Consider the following 11,440-nt stretch of genomic DNA (forward strand, 5'->3'; position numbering starts at 1 on the left):
GAAAATTTATTTAAAGCCATTTTTCGTTGCTTTCGATTAGGCGAAAATAAATTAATCCATTTCTCGAACAAATTTGTTACCGACTGCATGTCAAGGGGTTACAAACTTTGGGGCAATCGTTTAATCTGTCAGCTGGGCAGCACCATGACAAAGATGAGATTCCTGGGTTGGCTACAACAAAAGATGGCTTCATTTAAATTGTAAATTAGGGAAATGGCCAACTATCTATCAATGCGAGGCCACCCCTCTGGGGAGGATAGGATATTAAAAATACGTTAATCTGATTGTTGGCCATTTGGTTCGCTTCTCTGTGTTTTTCGATGAAACAGGAATGCCAGGAAACAAAATCACGGTCTAACACTTTACCCAGCTGGTCCATTTGGTTGGTTATGAATCTACCACCCCCCCGAAGGTATGCCCTCCACCGGCATAATATAATTGACTCCATTTGAGAAAATGTTCATTGGCTTTCTGAGTTTAGACAGACATCAGTTTTTTTTCGAACGCCATCAAAATAAATTTGAGCTCAATGTTTGAGCGCATCAATGTAAATATCAATCACTTTGCCATTGCAAACAATTTCCGAACTCATATAAAAAATAAAAAGTTTTTCTCCAATAAAAGTTGAACTTAGCGATGGAAAGAGGTTGGAGTGGCAGCAGGGCGCAAAGATGTGAGAGCGAAAATCAGATAGAACCAAACACAATTAATGTCAAATAAAGAACGGAACTGCCACAGCTACAGCAAATACGATGGGAAGTATTGCAAAGTTGCCGATGTTGGCATCGTCCTTCAAGCCAGCCAGCCAACCAACCAACACGGGGAGGAGGGAAACTTTTTCTTTTTGCTGCAGAGGAACATGGTCTTGGCATGAATGCGTTGAAAACACTATCAGTTTCCATCAATAGCTGACAAATATGCCTTGAAGTAGTTTTGGCAAAAAAACGCGTGGTCGGATGTAGTTTTGAAAATGCTGCAGATGTACCACCCTCCCCCCCCCCTTTTTTAAGTTATTTCTCCTATGTTTAAGATTTTTGAAATTAATTTATTGAAAAACTGTTTTCGTTTCCAAAAATATTGCCATGTCTTGTTTTCCATTAGCCCAACAAAATTCACATCCTCCAAGAATCCATTTTGAATTTAAATGGCATAGAAAATTGATGCTAACGGCTGGGTCATAAAAGTTAACAGTAAATGGGATATTTCTCCTAACAGACAAAAAAAACAGTACATTTTTGGAGATCAAAGTTGAAAACTTTTTCCATTGAAACAATAATGAAACAAATGCGGAAAATGGTAAAACCATTCAACGTCGAGACTGACAAAAAAATACCCAAACAAAGTAGCTACAGCGACACATTAAACAACAGCGGTAATTTCCATTATCAATTACAGAGTCCAAGTCCATGCACGTCATAAAAAATCTCCAAGGAATACCCAAAATGCACACATACGGACGTACGCATGCCGGAAGGAAGGGAGTGAAGTGTTTGTTAACAACTGCCAAAAGTTATTAGGATGGAGAGAAGTTTGGGATAATCTAAACCAGGCCAAGGCAAGAGCAGGTACTCGTGCCTTTAATGAGTGAAATTCCCCTTTAGGCTCATAATCTTAGCCGTTGAGAAACTGTGTAATCAGAGAGTAACATAATTCGGAGAACATAAAAGGGGGACTCTGTGACAGATCTTGATATTTTTTATTTATATACCCTCAGACACATGGTTACAGAGGGTATATATCATTTGATGCGGCCCAGATGTGCCTAATCGAAATATGGGTTTTATACCATAGGTCTCTTTGGACCAAAGCCGTTCCAGGAAATTTGGAGTCGATCCGTCCTACCATCCGTCTGTCTGTTTCTCCAGTGCGCACAATATCTCTTAAAGGAGTGTCCGATTTGATCCAAACATGGTATATCGTAATATTATTATCAAACTTAGACCAAGTTCGGATATGGACAATATTGTGGACCGATTGACCTTCTTGTACCTCCCCGACCAAATTTGAAATTTTACAGAAAATTATTTTTCTTTTAGAACAAGAAATGATAATCCCATTTTGTGAAAACTTTGCTAATCCAAATATATGTATCAGTACTAGGTCACGTGGAAAATATCGGTCCGCTCCTCCCACACAAAGGTTCAACTTTTGGAATAATTATAACTCTTATAAAATGCGAAATAAGCATCAGATTCTCCTCAATTTTCGCACATCCCAATATTTGCTTTTAACACAAGATCTGGTGTGAAGATGTAATATATCAGTCCACTCCTTCTGATACCTCCCCATAGAGGGTCAACATTTTGAATAATTAACAATTATATATCCGATTCTCTTCAAACCTTACACATCACAATATTTCTATCAACGCATAATATGGTGTGGAGATGAAAAATATCAGACCACTCATTCTGGTACCTCCCCAACAATGGGTAAAAATTTTGAATAACTATGAAGCTCATAAAACGCGAAATGAGCATCCGAATAGTTTCAAACTTGGCACATCTCAAAATTTTTGCTAACACAAAACATGGCGTGCACAAAGAAATATCTTGGTCCACTCTTTCTGGTACCTCCACCATAACTGGTAAAAATTTTGAATAACCAAAATGCTTTTAATTGCGTAGTAAGCATCCGATTTCCTTCAAATTTCAAATATACCTAGGTTACCCTTATTTCGACCATACCAAAAGATATACCCCCTCAGTAGCCATATAGCTGAGGCTATAATTAAGCTCCCTAATATTTCTGTCATCTCTCATCCTTCAAAGAGCCTCCATGCCTTTCTTCTGCCTTAAAATGACTACTTATCCAGACAATGTATTTTCACTTTACCCCAATATTCATCTACGCATTCACACACACGCACACTCACGTGTTTACATATATATGTGTGTAACAAGGCGGAAGGATGGTTAAAAGCTAAAAGCGGATGTAACGGTATTATTATTCTTTTTTGTCTTTATTCTTTCATTTATAATGGGATCCTCTGTTTTTTTGGGAGACGAAATTATATCGCATCATACACATGTACATTACATATACATGCACACACACACACACACTTTCGCACTCGTACGTATACGTACCCAGCTAGACAATAACATTAAAAAGTTTTCCTTTTTATTATTTGACTCAAAAAAAAAAAAAAAAATGAAAAAAATGCTGCCATGCATTTTGCCATAAAACAATGTGAGCAAAAAGTTGTAGCTGTAACTTTTTTTCCTCCAAAGGAATTACCAATTTCCGTTAACATTTCAGCAGCAATGAATGTTGAACACGCTTAAATGCGGTTCTATATTTGACCATTAAAAGGATGAGATTACTCTTTTGTCTATGGCTAAATTGTTTTCCAGCATTTCCGGTGCGCAGAGAGGGAGAAGCAAAAAAGCCAAGAATTGCAGAATTTTATTATCGCCTCCCTCCATTAATAAGCGGTGCATTAAAGGTTAGCCGGGCCATATTTTGAAAAGTTTTAAAACTGGAAATGCAAATCGTACGAGTATTATTACATCGAACTTTTGTTGCCAAATGGAAAAAAAAATCAATTAGGAAATGGAAATGTTATGGTTACTAATGTGGAGAGAGAGAGAGGGGATGGCAGGGGATATGGTTTCCCTAAAATGCGAGCAGCGTTTTGTTGAGAAAGAGTTGATTTAAAACAGAAGAAGTGGTAGTGTCAATACATTAATCCTGTTTTGTAATAGCTGTACTTAGACAGCTGAAGAGATTTGCTAACTGATTCTTTGGGTTTCCTATTTTTTTGAGTTTGCAATTAGCCACTGCTGTCATTTCGGAACTTTAAGTTTAAGAGGTCCTTTGAATATCCTCTAAGGTGCCATTTACAGATGAAATGACTAGAACAAATGAAACCCAATGCATATCTCCATATCAACAATTAAATTTTACAAAAATATAAAATCATAGAAAAAACGGCCAAACACAGACACAACACAACAGAGTTTCGGGTGCATGCAAATCAAATGAAAATAGGAAGAAAATAAACAGGCTGCCACAAAGTCATTCAAATAAGGCATCAACATCATCCCCACCTGTGGCATCAAACAAAGAGCAGAGAGAAAAAAACGCACTAATTAACCTCAATTGCCGCCAGCTAAGCAGTTTGCACGGAAATGTAAATTTGCACGCTCCTCTCCCCGAAATACTGTCTGTTGTTCGTCGACGACATGGCTAAGCAAATTCGCCAGAGATAATGAGTAAATGTTGCCGTTTCCAAGCAGAGAGGGAGATAGAGAGAAAAGGGGGGGGAGCTTCACATTTGCCTATTTATTTTCAGAGAATTTTTGAATTCTTGTTTTTTTTCTTTTCTTTTTTTTTCGCCAGCCTGAGAAGGGCGCTCAGGTATGTTAAGTGACAATGCAAACACTTAAAAGTGACAGGAATAAAATTGATGTCATCCGATACAGGAGACGAGCAGGGATGGCAACGGCAGAGGTGCAGATGGAGGGAAGGAGAAATTAAAAGAACATTTGTTTCTTTTGAATGGTGGACGTCAGTGAGAAATTTGTCAAATGACGATATTGTCGTTGTTGTTGTTATTGTTTTGTTGTTCTACGGTTTATATTTGATTTTGATGTTTTTTTGTTTGTTTGTCTGTCCGTCTGTCAGAGAGATGTACTACTCGTATTGTGTTTTGGCTGAACTATGGCTGTTGGCTGCTAAGTCGTCTTGTGTTACATTTTTGACAATGTGTTGGACATGTAAGGTCGTCAGCTGGTCTATACATTTCTTTCTTTCGTTGGTTGGTCGCTTCATTTGTTCGTCTTCGTCTTGCTTTTTTTCTGGTTGCAATTTCCTGAAATAAATTGATTTTCTGAAGAGACATTTTTTTGTTTAGTTGGATACAACTTAAATGTTTGAAATGCAAAGAAAAAAGGGAAACGAGAATCGTTTAAACTTATAAGTGTGTTCTTCATGGGAATTCCTACAATTCCATATAAAATAAAGGAAGTGGTCTCTATTGCGGGTCTGAAAATATACATTATAATTTTAGAGGGGTTTCTATGAAAATTATATCTGAGAGATTTTTTCCTTTCTGAAACATGGGAAATCATTCATAAAAACGATTGTATTATACGTATTGGTCTGTTCCAGAAGTGCAAGAAGGTAGAAATTTTTACTACGATAACCGATTTTTCCTTTATGATATCGAAAAAATTTCAAATTTTGTGGATTCTTCCATGATCTGGAACAGAACATATGTTAACCAATTAGACTGGTGCAATTTATGTCCGAAAGAAGCTTTTTATACCAGCTACGGTGCGAAAAATAAAATTATATCTAAATCGGCTGGCCACAAAAAACTCAAAAGTGTGATCTAAATGTTACAGAGGCTGTATGCCAAGACCTGTAAAAATACTATATATCTTCCAGACTTGCTGCTCTTTTAGCATCTTAAGCAACAAGGTAATAGATCATTCAGTTAACTTCTCCAAAAATAGGGCTTCTCGTTCTATGGAAAGACTGGAGTTCTTGTAAAACAAACATAATCAGATGTCTTCTTCTATTGAAAAGCAAATACTTTAAAGGAAGGCTAGATTACCTTTTGTGGGGGATGATCGGATGGGTATATTCTTGGGTCCTTTCTGAGAAGAAAATCTTCTCCAAGGGAAGAAGTTCAAACAGCCCCCAAGACTGAATTTTTTGTGGTGCTTTGCTATTGAAGAATAAAGTCCGCCCGCCCGACGTTTAGACTTTCTTTGTTTTTTTTTTAATAAATATTAGCCGGTCTTCTTACAGACAAGATGGAATACCGTTAAAACTAACAGTAGCTCCTATCGATGATATCACAAGGTTCATTAATTGGATTGGCCTTTTTCTTGTGAAGAAACAAGCATGTTTTTACTTATAGGAGTCCACGAGGATTAAAGGACTTATTTTAAAAGATCAGACAGTTAACATTTTTCTCGAGTTTTTTTTTTCTTTCCAGAACACCATCAAGTCTTCGTCCTTAGTAGATCACAAAATCTGGATAATCATAAGGTTTTCACCTTCTTCTTAAAAAAGCCACAAGATCGATTTTCGTGAAGTGTTTCTCTGAAAGAGCTTTCGTATACAGAACACAATGAGGTCTTCAGAAGACTCTGAAGTCTTTTATTCCCTAATGACACCATAACGTTTTTTATTCTGGAGATGTTTGAGGTGTCCTCTCTTCCCTTTATAGACCCCTTGTTTTGTAATGGCATGCCAGACAGTTTCAAACCATATTTTTGTATCCCGAGTTTGAGTCTGACACCACGAATAATTTATTTGTAAGCATTTATGGTTTTTGAATAGTCTGATGGAAAATATTTTTGGTTCTTAAATTAAAGTCCGTATGGGATTAGTTTTTCAATTAAAAAGTTACGAAGAAACAATAGTGAGTTTTGGACTTGTTCTTAAGTCCTTGGAACATGTGCGAAGACCATTCAGTTTTTAGGTACTAGAGGTTGTTGAGGTATACGAGGTCTCCATTTCACTCACTCCCCTCACCATAAAATGCCGTAAATAACAAATGTACAAATTGCCACTCTCGAGCATGGCCACTCTCGTTCCTTATTTCTGAGCATGGACCGCCATCCACTAAACCCTTTTTCTAACAATTGAAAATATTGATTTTAGAGCTATTTATTTTAAGGGATGCGGTTGTAGAATTTCTCAAATTTAAAACAGCATATTTCTACAAAGTTTTTACTTTGAATTTTAGATGATGACTTTTCGGTAACACACAGAAGTTTGAGTTTTCAAAATATTATATTTTATTATTATTTTAAATATTACCAAAAATCTAATCTTGCAAAGGAAACAACCAACTTTTGTCACCCAAACTCTCTCGTCTTTTCAATATTTGGAAATCAAATTCCATCCGACAATTGGAATATCCTCGTTTCACATTCACTTTAACCTTCGTCCAGTTTTTTTTAATGGCCCATCAATTCACTTCGAAAAGCTTGCAACATTGTTCGGTCTAGTTGGCAGACAAATGGAAAATACAAATCAAATCTCAATATTTGACGCGTAATGAATGACACACGATTGTAAAAATTTTGAAGGTAAGTTTTTATGTCTTGTAGCCGTTGTATGTCTGCTTTATTTAAGTGTTATTGTTTTGTTATTATTATTTTGTGATGTATTTTTCTTTTTTTTTTCTTTGAAACAGCCACTGACACTTAATTTTTATAGAAATTTTCTTGGACGCACGTTCTTTTCGGATGCGTTGTCTGTTGTCTTTTTATAGACTTTCAGTCATTCAGTCAAAACACTTATTGGTCGGGTGGCCGGCCACCTCCTCCTCCTTTTGGCGATGACAAACTGCTGGTGGGGTGATCGATAATGGCGGCGGAGAGGGGGCGCAGGGTCGCTGTGTTAATTACCATTACACCTTGTAGTCCATGTAATCCACCGGCAATTGAGTAACGCAATGCCGTCCTCAGGTGGTGAACACACACAACAACACAAGAGAAAAAGAACAACAACAACAAATGGTTTTGTTTTTGTTTTGCTACTCACGTTACCGTTACACCGAATTGAAGCACGTGTGAATCGTCGTATCTCCTCCTCGTTGTTATTGTTGTTGTTTTGTTTTCCACTTGCCACACTCACTACTTGCTCACTCACTCACTCAGTCGCTTGCTCGTTCGCTCACTCACTGAATATCTCACTGAGGCAGTCAGACATTTACTCACACACCTGCAAAGGCATTTGCATAAATTTGACTGTCGTAGCTCTGATGTTGCAGAACCAGAGGCAGAAGAACGGGCAGCTGAGTTACGAGCTGTCTTTTGTCTCTGTGCGTAAGGCCCGGCCCGTCTCTCGCGGTCTGTTGTAAACACAAATTGTAATTATTTTATTAATTTTTTGTTTTGTTTTGTTCCGTTTGGCTTTGTTGAGCCCAAATTCACACACGACTCTTGAATTGTTTCTGCTGCTGCTGATGGATGTTTGGCCACGGAGCCTGCTGTGCGATTGTTGGGATGTTTGGAAAATATCCCAACGATTGTCCTTTGTTTCACTTGATTTTTTCTCTTTTTTTTTGGTAAGACGATAATTTCCTGCGTTACGACCGACAACAGTTGACGACACAACCGACAGAGTGACTGACTGACTGACCAAACGACCAACCGACCGATGTTTGTATGAATGCCGCAAACGAAATCACGATCTGGCCGAGCAAAACGAAACAATGATGATTTTCCGATTTTTCGTGTTGCTGTTTTGGTTGGGTTTAGATGTTTGTCCGTTTTCCGCTCGCTCGCTCGCTCGTTCGTTCGCTTGCTTCTTCGCAAAATCACAAAATCTCAACGGCAGCGCATAAGGGAGAAAACGAACGTGCGACCAGTTGCTGCGAGTAGCACGTTGCATCTGTGCTCACGAAACGAAGAAATCTTTTTGATTTCTGTTGTTGACTTAAAAGTGTTTGATTGTGCTTTTGCTTGTCGTCTGCCTGCCTGCCAGCCAGCCTGCTGTCCGCCGGCCTGCTTGCTTCCCTGCAATGTTGGCGTTGTTGGTGTAATTTTTTCTGTTTCAGTTTCGTTTTCTGTTTTTGTGTGTTTTCCTTTTGTGTGTGTTTTCATACCATTATTATTGGCGTTTGCTTGGGGCGAATGCGACCAACAAATACAACAATTACCCATACACTGACGCACACACACACACCACACAAACATACACCGGCCAGCGACAGCAAACAGACAACATGACTAAACAACGATGACAACGTCGTCAATGAGGCAGGCAGAGCCCAAAAGGCAACAGCGGCAGTGCGACAGTGGCAGTTTGGCAAGGCAATGCGTCAACCATAGCGAACAAGCAAACGAACGCAGCCAGCGTTGGCAATAGGTCTCGTCGCTGATGATTAAACCAAATTACAAGACATCCAGTCGGAGTGATTCCTCCTAATCCATTTAAGCGATATGTTGTACGCGATACCGGAATGACGAATGAGTATTAAGGACTTATTTACGCACATTTTGCATACACACACAGACACACTCGCACTCGTAATCTTGGCTACAGTTCTTAAAACATGTTTGTGTGTAAGTGTGTGTGTGGGTATGCTTCGTTATGTTTTGTCTCTAACATGCAATGCGTGCGTGTGTGTGTGTGTTTGTCCTTCGTTTGTAAACATCCTTCTTAACATTATTACCATCCGATTTGACTGGTCGCAAACACATAAAAATGTTTGAAACAACATCATTACACACACATGTGTGTGCGGTTGTATGTGTGTTGGTACATGCCATGTTGCTATTATTGAATTCTGTTGTCTCACAAAGAGCAAAAACGCACACACACACACACATGCACACAACATGCCGTTGCTTATAAATAAGCTTTTATTGTGTGTGTACGAAAGTTGCCTTGAGGATGTGTTGTTGTATTTTTTTTGCTTCATTTATGAATGAGAGTTGTTTCAAACTTGCATAGTGGGTCCGTAGTTTTTTGTTGTAGTTGTTGTTGTATTTCCTTGTAGTTTTTCATGCGTTGGGGTAGTCTTGACAAATGGCTGGGTGACAGTGTAATGTCATGAACAAAACATATGAACCATTTCAGTAGGAATTGGGCGAAATACTGAAAATGCTCTCCAACTGCATTGAGGGAGGGGAAGTAACGGCAATGGCCATATGACAGATGTATTTCAATGCAATGGGGCCAATTAGTTTGGTACATATGCTTTTTTGAACAGTGAACACCATCTCAAAGGGGTAGGTTGGAACGATCTTTGACCAGGATTGTTAAAATTCCTTATGCAACTCAATTGAGTGGTTACATGTTTGAACACAAAGTAGTTGTTTTCACTAGTCTTTGAGAGATATACCCATGTGTTTTTAGCGATTCCTATTTAAACTTATGTATATCGAACCTTTCAATTTATTCCTAATCTATAAACATAATAATAATACTGCAGCATTTATTGACTTTAAAAAATGTACATCAAATATTCTAACATTTTTAATATAAGAAAAAAATATTAAAAATAAAAAAAATATTAAAAAATTAAAATAAAAATTAAAAATCTCTCTAGCAAATCTAATATTGGCTGCACAATTATTTCAACATTTATGGCAAACACTGGGGCCTCTTTCCCAATTTTTGGATGTCTCAACTACTTACAAGGAATGTGCAGATCCATTATTTTTCCAAGGACATATCACCCGAAATATGTTGTTTTTTCTGGCGCAAAAAGTCGACAATTGCATCAAGGAGCATTAGAGGTTTTCCATGGTCATTTTTAAGGAATTCGCTATTTGTCTTATATAGCTCCCAAATTTTTGATGGGTTCTAGCTTCTGTGAATTTTAATGATACAATGATCACAAATGGCTCATATATTTGTTCCAAAGTGTAAGCCATGGTCTTAAAGGAATCATGACAATAACACCTCGATCCTTCATATAGGCAAAGGATTTATACGAAAGCCTTTCAGCAACAGAATAGTGCTTTAAATTTATCTTTTAAACACATACACAGATCCGAACACACACATGCACACACACACAGATGTTAATGTGTTTGTATTTAAACATTGGCACAAACACTCACTTTACAATGAGAAGCAGTGACAAAGCTCATTTGTCAACGAAAGCTTAGTTGTTATGCATGTGTGTTCAAACATTGTATCTCCATCGGCCATGACAAATACAAAATGCATGGATGATGCTTTAAGCAATGCGCCGAAAGACAGGAAGACTCCACCAAGCCAAGGAACGACAGCAGCAACAAACACACAACAATGACACACGCACACACACACTCAGTCACTCACCATGGACGGACAACACCGAACAATACCAACCATCAAAGCAACTAAAACGATGCCATCAAACCATCACACACGCTCTCAAAGCAGCCAAAGAGATATGTTTGATGTTGCAAGCCAACCATTGCCACAGCACACGAGGAAGTGAAAATGGATTTGTAACTTGCGATAGATGACAATAACAGCTAGAAGTCATCCACATCCACCACATCATCGCCTGCGTAAAGAAATATTTACAGTTACCACGATGACACTGACAACAAGGCGGGATGTTTTTTTGATGGTCGTACAAAGAAGTTTTTAAAGCTTTTCTTTCATGTGACAAAGCTCCAATGCATGAACGATGGGCAAGAGCTTTCGGGGGCGCTTATGTTTATCAATAATTGAATTTTCTTGAAGATAACTTTACTCAAGAGACTGGAAAAGCTGCTGTAAAAGGGCATACTTTAACTTTAGCCAGTCTTTTGTTCAGAACTCTGAAATTTGTAATATCAATTTGCAGTTTTAGCGGAATGCTAATAAAGACTTGATAAAAAAAATACCCACTCCCTGACCCCGCTTCTTCATGACATCTGCACCACCAAACTTTTGCATTGACTTTCTTTGAATCGGCGGTTTACTTTGAGAATCTTATAAAATATTGGCTGTCTTGAGCTTTGAAACATCAGTTTATCCTTTCATT

General features: G+C 38.0%; 1 protein-coding gene across 1 annotated transcript in view; it reads right to left on the bottom strand.

The window, feature by feature from the left end:
- Window positions 1-8,389, bottom strand: part of LOC131802938 (uncharacterized) — a 41,351-nt gene extending 32,962 nt beyond the window's left edge. The window contains exon 1 of the mRNA XM_059123734.1: window positions 7,510-8,389. The gene's annotated coding sequence lies outside the window, so the exon portion shown is untranslated. The remainder of the gene's footprint in view (window positions 1-7,509) is intronic.
- Window positions 8,390-11,440: the final 3,051 nt, after the last annotated feature.

Source organism: Musca domestica, unplaced genomic scaffold (genome assembly GCF_030504385.1).
Source record: "Musca domestica strain aabys unplaced genomic scaffold, Musca_domestica.polishedcontigs.V.1.1 25, whole genome shotgun sequence".
In the NCBI taxonomy this organism is placed as follows: Eukaryota; Metazoa; Arthropoda; class Insecta; order Diptera; family Muscidae; genus Musca; species Musca domestica.